At 42.4% G+C, this 14,197-nt stretch overlaps 1 protein-coding gene across 1 annotated transcript in view; it reads left to right on the top strand.

Moving 5' to 3' along the window:
• The window catches only part of cd276 (CD276 molecule), an 84,256-nt gene extending 70,475 nt beyond the window's left edge, over window positions 1–13,781 (top strand). Inside the window, exon 8 of the mRNA XM_088296458.1 lies at window positions 13,035–13,781. The gene's annotated coding sequence lies outside the window, so the exon portion shown is untranslated. The remainder of the gene's footprint in view (window positions 1–13,034) is intronic.
• Window positions 13,782–14,197: the final 416 nt, after the last annotated feature.

The following is a 14,197-nucleotide window of genomic DNA, read 5'->3' as shown; positions in this document are numbered from 1 at the left end:
ATTCTTAGTATTAGGTGATATAGTGAACATTTTGGCAAGCGCACTAATCGCTGGCTGGGTCCAATCACTTTAGCAACTAGAGAGCCACTCTCCCAGCTCGACGGTTTGGAACCCTCGGGTGTGGCGGCCGCCGGAGGGCTTCGGACGCTGGAATGAGGACGATAAATGAATGTGCTGAGCCAAGCATTCAGAATGAACGGGTGCTCTGCGTGCTCGCAAAGTTACTGTCACACTATTTCGTCCATGGTAGAAATTGCAAATTTGGTTTAATATTGTTGTAAAACACAAAATATTGTATGTACTGTAGTCTCGTCTTGACGGCCGGCAGGTGGCCAGCGGCTGGCTGCTTCACTGGCTTAAAACTAGAAGAAAATAGTGGCTGAGACTCGCCACTTGTTAAATTTTACGGCAGAACCCACACGAGTCTGCAGAGTGCAGGCGAGGCTCGCACATTTCAGTTGATCCCGCCCCCATCCGGCACTGTGCCTGTTCTAATGGAAAACCAACTGAGGCCGTGAGGTGTGGTGCGATGAGGTGCAGTCAGGTGTAGGGCTGGAATCGCCAATGCAAAAGTGATTTATGGTTCGCACACAGATATTGAAAAGGTAACTGTTCAGCTTCTACCAAAAACGTAACCAATTTGTCAGATGAATTCAAACGTGGTGTCCTACTCCATTTCCCTGCTGCTGTGTTTGACGCCAATTTTTGACATGGTCACGCTTGTAATAGATGCCTCAACGGACAACTACATGTCCTGCTACAAATGACTTGAAACATATCAAAGCTTATATTGCTGGAGCTGTATTGCTCCCCATAGCTGAGCAAAACCATCATTTTTATTTTTGCTCTTCAATAAAAGTACAACACGAGCCAAGTAATTTAAAACAGATGGAAGGATGCCAAACTGGATTGAACAAGGCACCATTACAAGCCCCCATCATATAGAATTGTCATCAAATACAATTCAGTCAATGTGGCATGAACGCGAGGGGGTCGCATCAGGAGGTGGAAGTCGCCTGTTTTGGCTCGACGCAGACTGACTCACGGACGGCCTCTGGCAAGGGTACACTCGGAGAAGGACTCTCTGGCGTCGCTCCACTTCGCCCACTCCGCCGCGGCCCAAACGCCGTCAAACGTCAGCGCCGTAGATCCGAGGCGGCGTCGATGTTCCACTCGGAGAAAATGCGAGATGTCACATTCCTGATAGCGTAACCTCTCTCTGTGATTGCCTCTGCGTGGGACTGACTAAGAGGGGTTTGGCCAGTGCATGACAGAGCCTTCTTGTTTTGCGCCAGCCCTTACTGTTCAGTCTGTTTGCTTCAGTAAAACCAGTAAACCACTTTAATGATTATATCGAATGTCACGCAATTGTTGTATTGTGAGTAAACTTTACCCGCCGTACTTTGCCCAAAGTTTGGTGATAACGCGATATCAATAGTTTCTCACGAACAGTGCTTCCCACCAGCATTAATAATAAAAAGTAAAAACAATAAAACAGGACATAAGGAATGATTCGCTGTGTCATATTAATATTATATTCAGCGACAAAATTGTTGATGGTAATTTGAGCAAATTTGTTATTTCAGAAGTGTGTTTTAAACTATCAGCGCTTCTCATGAATCAAAAAGTATTTTTCACTTTTGAACAGGTTGGCGACGCCTGCTATATGTAGAGTTAGAGTAGGTTTTGCCCATTTTTCAAATGACACCACGCACGAATTTATTGTTAATTATTTTTCACATCCCCAAGCTATGGCTTGCATGTGGTATCTATTCCTGGCTGCGATACAGGCATGCATGTATCGCAAAGGCAGTCGGCAATAATAGAGCAGATGACATTAACATAAAGTACGGAACCTCACTGTATTAGTGCTCCGATGCGCCTCTAACTCTTACTTTAATAACCGTCGGTTTGGTGTCAGTTGCGTGAATCCTTTTCATTACAGGCTTGGCCAGTTACAGCTTGTTTTTATTGCACCCTGATTGGTCATCGCAGTAAAGCAGACGCGTGCGAGTCCGGCGTGAGCAGAAGATGATGGAAAATAGCGAAAGTAATTTCCTGTAACTAGCCAAAATAAAGTCGCGCCCGTAGGAGTCAAGGAAAGGGCGTTAGTCATTACCTTAGTATCCACTGACCTTCACCGCTGCTCTCATTGCTCGCTAATATCCTGCAGGCCTTTCCGACCTCTCGGCTGCTGAATCATCCTTGATCAATTATTCTAATATTCGTGTGGCACTTTTTGATATTGATTTGCGCATTTACGCGGACTGCGGCATATCTTATTTAATCAAGCCAGCTTCTGCATTTAATTAACTTGTTCGGGAGTCCAGGGGCACTTTGTTTTCATAAACCTCTGCCTTATCGATACATGTTCATCCGTGACTTATGTTTATGCGCTCCAGGCTTTTATGGCGTCATTACCAGCTACCGAGATCAGATGACATAGTAAATATCTATCTGCGGCACACCCCATACTCCCGCCAGGTCAATTTTGACATAAAAAGTGGAACTTTCAAAGTTGCACACAATCTGGCAAGTTGTTCGAACCTCAAAGAAAGGAAAAATCGATCCGGAAATAATGGAGTGAATTAATTTATGATGGCAAAAACCCTTTATTAAATGTACAGGCAATATTTAAAGTAACATTTTTAGCGTCGCTAACTTCCATATACATGTCCAAGACAATTTCATGTTTTTTTTTTATTCTTCATCAAAACAACAATTATGGTCTGCAAGTGTATTGTATTGTAATGAGGACTTCTGCGAAATCACTGATTCCTTTGTGTGTCGTACGCTACGACGTGCTCCTGTTATTCCTTCTTGCAGATGAGATATATTTTTAGGGAGGTTTTTCGGCAGGAAGTTTTTTTTTTCCCCAAAATATTTTTTTGTGCCATTACTTAATAATCCTGCATCATTAGCATTGCCACAAAATATACGAGCGCATGTAACATACCTCTGGGCCAAAGTCAGCTCGGATGTGCTCCAGTAAGAAAATAAATAAATAAAGGCATGTCCTTGTTTAACCAGGTAAGGAATTTGAAAACATGATCTCATTTACAATGCCTGCTTGGAGGCAATTTCGGTTTCAGTGGCATCCCCCAAGGACACTTGGACAGGGGACAATCTGAGTCTGGAATCGAACGACTGACCCTTCTGTCACCTGCTCCACCAACCGAGCCGCAGTTACCACGACCCGTGACTCTAATGAGGACAGGCGCTGTAGGAATGATGAGATGTTACATTTCACTGTGGCAGAGTGGTGATTTTGTGGTTAAAACATGCTCACAGCCAAGAATTCAGAGTTTTATTCTGTTGGAACGTCCCGTGCTGGTGGTTTTTTTTCTCCATGTGCTCCGGCTTTTTCTGAATTGTCAAGCGGGCCTGTCAGTCAACCGGGAGAGGCTGCAGCTCAACTGCGATGCTCATAACAAGCACTATAGAAACGGCTGAAATGATTGACTGCCGGCACTCAAATAAAGACATCAGTTTCATTGCTGGCCATCTCAATGATGGCCATGCAAGCAAAAAGGCTCTTTTGCTTGCAAATAATCAGAAAAAGAAAAACAATACAGGTTTGGCAAGTTGGGCTGAACGATTATGAAAAATGACCTCATTGCCATTTCCCCATAATCTGTGGCAAAACAAATAAAATCTCTGCACACACATTCCCTTTTATGATTTATGCTAAGTTGAACTTTCTCATCTCGAGAACAAGAATCAACAAGCTGTTCTGTAGTCCAGAACTTTCCATCACCTGAACCACTCAGAAAGAAGTGGTTGACATATTTCCGACCCTTGGCTTCTTTCTCCTGCCTAAGCTTCGGCAGTGTTAGCTTAGCTTTCTGTGAATCCCCCTCGCCCCTCGGCTGTCAATAGAGTAATGACAGTTTAAACTGCAGCCTTTGCGATTACAAAATTGCACTCTCTCAAATCGCGATTATATTGCCTGTGCAATTAATCGTTCAGCCCTCGTGGGAGGTTCTGTAGTTCCAGGTTAGGTACCTGAGGACCTTGGACAAAAGAGCAGATTACATTTTCCCACACAAATGTGCAATTAGTGCCACATAACGGCCATTTCCTCCCTGCTCCAGTGCTGCTGAGAAATGTAGATTGAACCCACCCCGATGTATTCGCATATACTCTGCTAAGATTAGGAGTCCTTGCCGTTAGTGTTTGCTGCACAGTCGGCGTTATCTGAAGAGCTCTCCCCGAAAGGGGAAAGAGATTAAAACTCTTTGCTGATGCTGTCGGCAGGAAGGGGAAGTGAGGACAAGGCGGGAAGGAAAAGGGGGAATTCCTTGCGTCCATCACTATCTTATTTGTCAGGTGAGGCTCAGCGCAAGCTAACAGAAGGATGCTTAACATTGGAATCTCTCCAAGGGAGGCATATGATGTCTTTCAGATGGGTTTGACTGGCTGGAGTTTTTAAATTATGCATGTGGCCGTCTCAGCCACTTATATGCGCCTTGATCCCCCTCAGCCACATCCTAACGTACGTGTACCGTGATGGAGCAGGCTGATAAGCACTGAGATGGCAAGAAACAACGACTACAGGATACGGACAAAAAAAGACTTGAGTCATCTTGCCACTGGGTGCAAACTTTCCAAAGGGATTAACAGGAACATTTGCACATCATTATGTCACGGGATTTTTTTGGGGGAATGCATCTACGTTCTATACTGCAGAAATTAATGGTTGACAGTAATTGTTTTTGGGGCATTTTACAGCATATTCACTTGACTGTGATGCCCAAGCAAGTAGGAAAGGAGAGCCGCAGTGGCCGATGTACATTTCTGCTGTTTATTGAGCACAGAGTGAGCAGTTACAAAAAAAACAAATACTATCAGCACTCTGTGGCAAGAGCTGTTGTCGGTCGCTACTCATGGCCAGACACTAACATGCAACCTCACTCACATCACAAACACAAACACATAGGCACACACATCTTCATTTTTCTTCGTCGCGAGTTCAGTGAGGCGTCGTAGCAAGAAGCGCAATCTTAACTGCAGACACTTGTCTTTCTTGACCCCGCTATGCATCGAAGGGACTGTCCATAAACTGTTCTTTGTAGCAGAGATCCCCAACCACCGGACTTTTGTTTTATTTGTTATTAGAGGCTAAAATATATCTTATTTTGAAAAGTGACTCCGTTCTATCACGGTTTGGGCCAGGCTCGGAATGGCTGGTGAAAGAAAAACTATCCGTGATCCAATTAAAGCAACATAACTAATTATGTCGGCAATCACTATAATAGCAGCAGAAGAAGTTGCATGTATAGGAATCAATTCTGATTTTGTAAAAACAATTAACATTGCGACGTCTCGGGGCGGAATCGGAAACATGTGACGAGGTTTAGGCCTACTGTCCCACCAGTATTAGAATTGTGAAAAATGCACTGGGATTTCGGGCCGGGCGTCGTCAATACTTTTGCAAAACTTTGAGCTGCTTGATGCGGGGTAAGTCAACATGCTACAAGTTGATGACTATCTAACTACTAAGTTCAGTGACTTGTATATTGAGTTGTGTCGAGTTTAGAAAATTATTTTTTATGAAGTACGAAAAAAAAAATTCATTGGCAGAATAATATATGGCGATTCCAAGAAGGCCTTTGCATTGCCTGGTGCTTGGGGCCGAAACATTGAATAGTGCACGGAAAGCACTGTGCTTAACTTAGTCTTCACATTAATATGCAAAAGACGTGACCAGCGTTAGCACGTTGGCTGTACTCCTCAACTGAATCAATGACAGCTAATGAACAAGGTGAGAGTGCTGCTCTGTTTACCACTCCTCTCCCTGAGAGAGCTTTTTCTCCTGTTTTGTCGGAAAATAAATAAAACTCTTCGGAGCCTCCATTGAAACCCGCTGCCTCTGGGCTCAATTAACTGGCAAAGATTAGGCATAATGCAGACGGGGGAGCGTGCGTGTGAGCTCCGTGGCGTTGCGGTGTTGATGCGGAAGTGCTTGGGCGGAATGGAGACCGCTGGGATATTGCGACGGCGAGATATGCTGTGCATTTGGAGATGACAGACAAAAAAAAAAAGGAGTGGTGGGGACTGACAAGCCAAATACTGGATTTTTTCATTTAATTATTATCTTGGAAATACAGCAGTATTTGTTCCTGGAAAAATAGACTATTTCTTTTTTAATAGGGTAGCTCATTTTGTTAGGACATTTGTGGACCGGAGAGTCCCAGGTTTCATCATGTGCTGTGGGCAAATATGGGAAATAATAAGCCAGTTTATTTGTCAGTGTTTTGGTGCAAGGCAACCAACCCACAACTTCTCAGGAGTATGCCTCATCTGGCATCTGTGTTTAAAAAAAAAAAAAGTGTCCTCAGGAATCAATCACAAATAGAGTGGAACATCTCAGGTCAAGCAATATTGATTTACAAACATTTCCCAGGAAATAGAAATAGTTTGTCTCAACCTCAAAGCATGACAATCATCAAACCTTAATTAACTCAGCTGGCAATGGAAGGAACGACGTTTTAACTTTCATGTCTCTATTTTCAACAACGCTTGTCCTCATTTGGGTCGCGGGTGAACTGGAGCCAATGCAAGCCAACTTGCTGGCTGGCGGGCTGCACCTGATCGCCACTCAAAAGTTCCAAAAGATGTCGGGTCATTTAAATTAATTACATATGCATCCGAAATTCCACGCGAGCGCCATTGATACTGGGAAGGGAAAAAAAAAAGCACCAGTTGTGCCCCATTTTTTTGTTTTCCTGTTTAACTTGTGGAATTCCCTTGAAAGCTGTCGGCTGTTTGAGCCAAACGTCTACTGTAGATCATTTTGTCATTTGAGTGTGTCATCATCTTGAAAAACAAGCAAATAAAGCTTGAATGCGCCGGAATAAATTGGCTCTGCGGACATCTGCGCTTACCTCAGGAGTCTTGATAAAACGCCGGCGCAAATAAGCATGCCGCGGCCCTTCAGCAGTCTCTAAATTGACGGTCACCTTCACGCCGTGCGGGGAAACAAACAAATCACAACGCAGGTGGAGGGAGGAGGTCGGCGGGAATGTCATACCGTGTCACTCTAAATATTCAATCCGATTAACATAGCGAGGATGTAAAGCGGCGGGGGAAATGAGTGAATGACTCACTCGCCTATCGAGACGGTTGGCATCCCGCTGTGAGCGCCGAATAAACTGCCGCTTTTATTTTTCTGCTCTCTTTCAACCTTCCTCCTGCTCCTCCAGTCACCTTGCCTTTGGGTCTTACCACAGGAGTCTCTTCAAACCATCCTTTTAGTGTCAAGTGAAGAGTAAAGATTAATGCACACCCGTGTTCAAATCAGCCTCAAGGGGGGTGGCGGTGGGCTGTGGGTGTGCGTCGTATAATTAACACCACAAGGGCCACGGGCGTTTTTTTTTTTTTTTTTTCGGGAGGGGGGGATACCTTAAGCAGGAGAAAAAGCCTCTTGCAAAGTATAGGATGTTTGCAATTGGACCGGGAGCTCTGGGAAGGACAATCGAATGTTCGTTGTTGCTGAAACAAATTTTAGAAGCTGTAAGCAACCTTCCTGCAAGACACGGAGATATGCTCTCCTGGTAACAGAGACGGAAACGTCTGGCATGTGCGAGAAAAAAGTGTTGTTCAAGTAACCCGAATGAACTGTCTCCGTTCATTAAATGCAAAGAAGTTCCAGAGTTTAGTTTGACATTTCGTGGCAGCCTTCACTTTTTTCCTTCAGAGTGCTAAGCAACCAGTGGTGACTCAAAGACCATTACGTCAAAATTGCCAACCAAGGAATATCCCCTGCCTGTAACCTTCTTTCCATACCATTATGCATGGTCATTTTGTGCACATTGGTTTTGATAAAAAAATGATTTGCAATCTTTTTGCAAAGCCAGGCAGCTTTTGGCAGCTACAGCAAATATTGGGTCATTTTTTGCTTTTCTTTTTGTGGACATTAGAGATGCATTGATCTCAAGTGAGCTATGTTTGTGCGAGCCCAGTAGAACGCCAGTAGTTGAATGCAGTTTGCGGTTTGGGGAATGCTCGTGTGTTGACAAACAATAATGCTAATAGAATTTATTCATTCTCGGGGTCACGCTCTACGAACTGTATTGTGGAAATGGTGTCTAATAAAATTTTACAGTTACGGATGTTGTAAGTAACATTTTAACATTATTTACTGTCATACGAGCAAAATTAAGTTACTTGCACTACGTAATGATGACTTACAATGCTGCCATGATGTTTCATAATAATAATAATGTGGATTGCTGGAAGTTCAAGTGCATGATTGTTGGCAGGCGTTCGCCTTCCGTCAAAAACTCTAATCTCGTTGCACTCTTGAGTACAATGACAATAAAGGGATTTCTAATTCTAATTCTAAAAAGAAGTCGGCTCACGTTGCCATATTGTACTGAGCAGCCAATACAAGGAGGTGTCTGTTGCCATTTAGCTGGTCTGGGAATGCCAATTGACGCAGAGAAGAAGGAAGTATAAAATACGAGTCAAGTTTTGTGCTCACATTTGACTTGTTTAGAAGTCATGCAGAGAACAAATGTTCCGGTCTGTGTTCTGATGAAACACATTTTGGGAAGCTGAGGCGGATTAATTTCATTTCCATTCATTTCAGTCATGGCAAACATGATTTGAAATTCGGGTGTTTTGAGATGCAATGAATGAATGGAATGAATTAAACTTGTATCTCAAGGCACGCACCACTGTGTTGTGTTTTTATATTTATTCATAAAATGCTGGCCGCATTTAACGGAATAATCATTCCAAAAATCATTATTAGTTCATTTTACTCTGAGGTTTTAACCATTTTCTTTCTGTGTGTCGAGATTTGTTTGAGTATGTGGGTGGTAATCTGCATACAGAATACACTGTTCAGACAATACGTTGCTATGCGAGGTCAAGGCTGACGTATCTTTTTATAGGATGTAAACATGCATTGAACTATTCCAGAAGTTCCCCGGAGATCTTATTTCCGGTGCAGGCCTCCCGTCTACCCAGCACTGATAGGTTACAGGTAATAGGAGCTATGCAAATGAATGTAAATGTATATTGTCTCTGTGCAGCTATAGACCATACTTCATAATTACCAGTCCCCACACGGAGAAATGGTCTCGCATGCGTTTGATCCTCCCGGTAATGATCTTTACCGAGCTTTTAAGCGTCTTTGCTCATTATGCGCCAACTCTCCTCAACATTTTTTTTTTTAGGGTTTCTTGGTCACATCGCCGGTGTTTGTCTTTGATGGCTTCCTCTGATTGTGCTCTGGCACCGCGGTGTCATAAAGCGGCAGCCCCGCTGTTCTTTGTGTGTAATGTGTAATGTTCCTCAAATATACAAATTAGAAGGAAGGCTGCAAACCGCAGGATCAACTGCGGTCCTTTTTCTTTAGTTGTGGATGATGGGAGGGGAAAGAAATGGTCGATGAGATTGAATCCGCCTTATTTTGCACATGAACAAGCTCTGATAGGCCATTCAAAGCAGCCCGCAATTTGGAGTACCTGCTGCAAATGAATCCGTCCATCAGCGCCGCGGCTCCTGTGTCTGCGAGCGGACGATTGCTTTTTGCCTTTTTAACACTGGCGTTTAATTTGGCCTCGTCCTTGTTAAAAGATCCTGGACACAATCCCATTTTGGTGTTGGTCTCCATTACTGCCAGGCTTGCCTTGAAATGTGCTCTGAAAGTCGTTCAATTGTCCAAAGGTGTGTGAAGGGTCGTTTGTTGTCGATAGGTACCTTGCGATGAACTGGCAACCGATCCTGGTTGGAGTCCAACTTTTGCCCAGATTTTGTCAGCTGGGATAGACTCTAGCTCACCCGTACCCTGAGGACAAACGGGGAAAATGCATGGTTGGACATGGCAAGCCTCTCGTTTGCTCATGCCACACATGCCAGTCAGCATTTTAACGCTTTAAACCCGTCGTATCGTTTCAGCTGGATGACAGCCAAACTTGTCCAAATGTGACTCGGGGAAGATACTTGATTTTTGCGCGCAAGGACGTCAATGTTGGCAGAAATGTAAATGCAACAGTTGTGGCATACTTTCATTCCAAAGTACAGGTCAGGGGTGCCTAAGTCCGGGCCTCGAGAGCCCCTCCGCTATCCAGCCTGTTTTAGATGCATCCTGATGACTGCAACACACCTGATTCAAATCATCACGATCTTTTGCAAAATTTTACTAATAAACTGTACACTGTCATTTTTGCCATAGAGAAGAAAAAAAACAAAACACTTTTGTGCTCACCCTGATGATGCCGCCATTGTAATTTATCTATGAGTGCTAATATCGGAGATAGTGCATGTAGAAATCCAATACAAATATCGTAAACCTACTCACTTAGAGCTCAGCATTTATTTCCAGTAATTTACATCAGCATGTGTTACACAATTTAGAAGATGCCACTCCACCGATTTTTCATTTGTGCAAAACAATTAGAAAATGTCACTGAGAGATAATTTGTAACAAAGCTTGGTTGGTTGTTTTGATATGTTTCACCTCTAATCCAAAAAGCTTCTTTCGTTCTAAATCTTGAGTTTGCCTTTGTCCTACTCATGTCTGGTGGGTTTGTCCCCTGGGGGTGATCAACGTCGTTTATCAGCCACACCTGGCAATAACATCAACAACTGCAGCAGCAACAACCACCACCACCACCCACCTGTGACCACCTCCAGGGGACACTCCCACCAGAGACATAAATAAGATTCGAAGATTTCGAAGTAGAGGAGATTCAACTGTTTCATTGGGTGACATCATGTTACTGACACGTTTGTAGTTGGCCATGACCATGACGCAGCTCAGTTTCAGATTTGGATTTTGGGGCGAGCCTTTCCAAATAAAGTCAACTCAACTAAACTCAACAAAGGTGAACACCAATTTAATCTCCAAAAATATTTCAAGGATGATCAGTGGAAACAGGGTGAAGCCAGAGCTAAAAGTTGAACTTCATAGCTAATGTGTGAATATACATGCACGTGATTTTTTCAGTTTATAAAAAAAATTCTCATTATATTTTGCAAAAAAAAAAAAAAAGACTGATGCCTTTAAAATATTTTTCAATATTACAGACTTTTAGAAAATGATTTAAAAACTGGACTTGTTTGGTTGCCAAAATGCGACTTACATGATCTGGGAGGGTTTCTCTCCTTCTGCTACGCTTCACTATAGCGAATGCGCATGTGGCTTGAACGTGCTGTCTTCACGTGAACGTGCACACTTTTTTTTAACCAACCTATACGCGGACCATATGTGGCTCGAATCACTACTCGTGATCCATACATTCAACGAATCGAAGATTATCCATTGCACCACTAACTTGTACTTGCGCTCATTTATTGTGATTCAATTTTTACAAGAACCATCTTGTAGGATCCATACAAATAAAAACACAGCAAGATGAATTTGTGAACCACAATGCGCGAAGATTTTACTTCTACTTAACATTTAAACCAGACGGCCAAACAAGCAAAGACATTATAGTGAAAGTGGTGTGTTTTTTTTTCCGAGCAGAAACATGTAAAAATTGCAACAAAAAAAATTGAAATAAAATAAAAAATGAAAAATTCCCTCAAATGAAAATGCTGTCTGCATACTATAAAAGAATAAAACACAGGGAAGATTCTACAATCTTACAATGAATTGCCGTCTTGCCTCAAACCCTTTTTGCATTAACTACGACATTTAGCGGAGCTCGGAGCTTGGTCTTTACAGATTCATTATTCAAGTCATTCAGCGCGACGTGCATGCATGGCTTCCTAAATGAAAACACTTGCCCACGAGGAAGGCAACAGTTTCATTCTGCTTCCCGGTCGGCACGGTGAACGTTAAGTGCAGCGAGGGAGGCTAATAATCTCTGCCACACTGCACAGGAGATGGCGTGCTACATTAAGACCTTGGTTGTGCTTGTCTAAACCCGTCACCGATCCCTTTTGATTTAGACATACGGGAACTTTGAACGGCTTAGGCCCGCTCGGGGGAAGCTCGAGACGTCTTTGCCCGTTTGAAGCCAGATTTACAGGAACTACAGAAATACTTAGATTCTCCGGCTGTGCCCGCTTTCTAATATAGACGAGTATTATGTGTCGGGCAGGCTGGCGTGATGCCAAACCCTGAGGGTATTGCGAAGCACTCCTGAATGTCACTCCTCTAAACGTATTCAGATAGAAGCTAAAAAATGTTCGAGATACTTACAAATTGCTCACTCACTTTTGTTGTTGTCGCTGCTATTTAGAATTAGAATTAGAATTAGAAATCCCTTTATTGTCATTGTACTCAAGAGTGCAACGAGATTAGAGAGCTCCCCTCTCCAGTGCAATACAACAATAATACAGACAAATATATAAATTAGATAAATAAGAGATTGCAATGGAATATTTGCTGCCTCATTCTTGTTTGTCTCTCTCGCCACAAGAATGAGCTACTATGAATTGACTCATCAAGGAAAAGCTCATTTTAGTTGACAAAAACTAACGAAAAAACTAAAATTGAAGAAATATTTCCATAAAAGGAATACAATAGCAAATGAAAATGCTTTAAAAAAAACAAAAGTACTACCTACTTGTTCTACTATTTGCATCACTGATAAAGAAAATGTAGTAAAAATTTGTTGACCGATGTTATTTTTACATTTAATTTTCCAATATTGCTAATAACACTATTCGTCTTTCAACTCCCAACAGAGGACACATCCACTTTTTGAAATGAAATTCATCTTCATAGTCATCAGAGAGTTTCTCCACTTGTATTGTTGATTTACAGTAACATGCATTTTAAAATGCATTGGCGTGCAGTACGCCATTCAACACCTCAGCTAAGAATATTATATGAAAAAGTAATGATTGATATCTGGTAGAAAACAATAAAAACGAACTGTCAAATGTTGAGTTGAAAATGAAAGACATAAGCAAATATTATTTTCCTGCATTTTAATTCATCAAAATGTAAAATTTGATATAAACAATCTAATTTCAAACCTGAATGCTTTATTTTTCTGTTTTATCATGAGCAGCATCTTTTAAAGCTCATCTGCTAAAATGATCACCTCAATTTTTTTTTTTTTCAGGGGTTTCAGTCGGGTGGCAGATCTGAGAAGAGTCCGGCGGGTAATGTCACGCCAACCATCTGCATTCATCAACTTGATGACTGTTTGCACCATCCTCTGTGAACTGTCCCTGCGTCCTCGTCGCCCGAGCGGAAGTCAAGTCTATCGTCGTCGTCGTTGTCATCATCGTCTTTGCGTGTGAAACTCCCTCGAGTGGTCGTCAACACATCACCCGCCATTATGTACTTGTCCTTTTTTTTTTTCCCCTTCCATTTTGAATTTATCAATGATGACTACCAACAGCCAGTGTGAATGCATTACAGTAGGTCCTTTTCAATGCAAAAGACAGCTTTTTTAAAAAACAAAAAACAACACAAAAAAAAACAACATGTCAGATAATTTTGAGAAGAGCCGGTCTCCGCCATTAGTCCCGCGCTCACTAATTAGCCTCTGTTGCCTGGGTAACCGCTATCTGTCAGCGTGTGTTCCCCGTCTTCCATCTCCTATCTCCTGAAAGTGGAGGCGATTGAAATTGAATGTCGGCTAAGCTCCAGCAAACTGCAAATGGTGCATGGACACATCCCGACAGCCTTATACAACGCATTTTTTTTTTCAATGAACACGAGACAACAGCCGATGAGGAATGCTTGATCTTGTCGGTGAGCTGTGTTGAGCTTCACGTTATGGGTTTACAAGTTTCCGTGCCAAAGGTTTAAGTACGAATGCTGAAATTGTGCCTATTTGCATTAAAGACACAGCGAAAAATGACTTGGTTGTTTGTGATTCTGTGTCTGAACTCATTTTTTAATTTTTTTCCTCAATCCTGCAGGTTTATGCTGCACAATTTTTATTATTCCATGGCAGTAGAACCTCTGAGGTTGATCTGAATATGTTTGGATTTTGAAACAAGCACAAGGGTGGGCTTACATGGTCAATGGCTACATTTGCCACACTAACTGCTCATTGTGCGTTTTGCTTCAAGATAAACCCACAACAGGTACAGATTTGAGGTATCACAAATGGTATAAGAGACATTTTGTGAAAGTGGAACAAATTTGGCACTGTGGTATGATCTAATATCTGCCGAAAAGGGGCATTCATGTTGACATTTTAGCTGAAACCTTTTTGGCGCACATAATTAGATTGGTGACATGAGCAAGGCTGGTATATGGCTCTGTACTTTC

This window comes from Idiotropiscis lumnitzeri, chromosome 5 (genome assembly GCF_059441095.1).
Source record: "Idiotropiscis lumnitzeri isolate Australia: NSW breed Sydney's pygmy pipehorse chromosome 5, RoL_Ilum_1.0, whole genome shotgun sequence".
Classification (NCBI taxonomy): domain Eukaryota; kingdom Metazoa; phylum Chordata; class Actinopteri; order Syngnathiformes; family Syngnathidae; genus Idiotropiscis; species Idiotropiscis lumnitzeri.
This window is presented reverse-complemented; position numbering and strand designations above follow the sequence as displayed.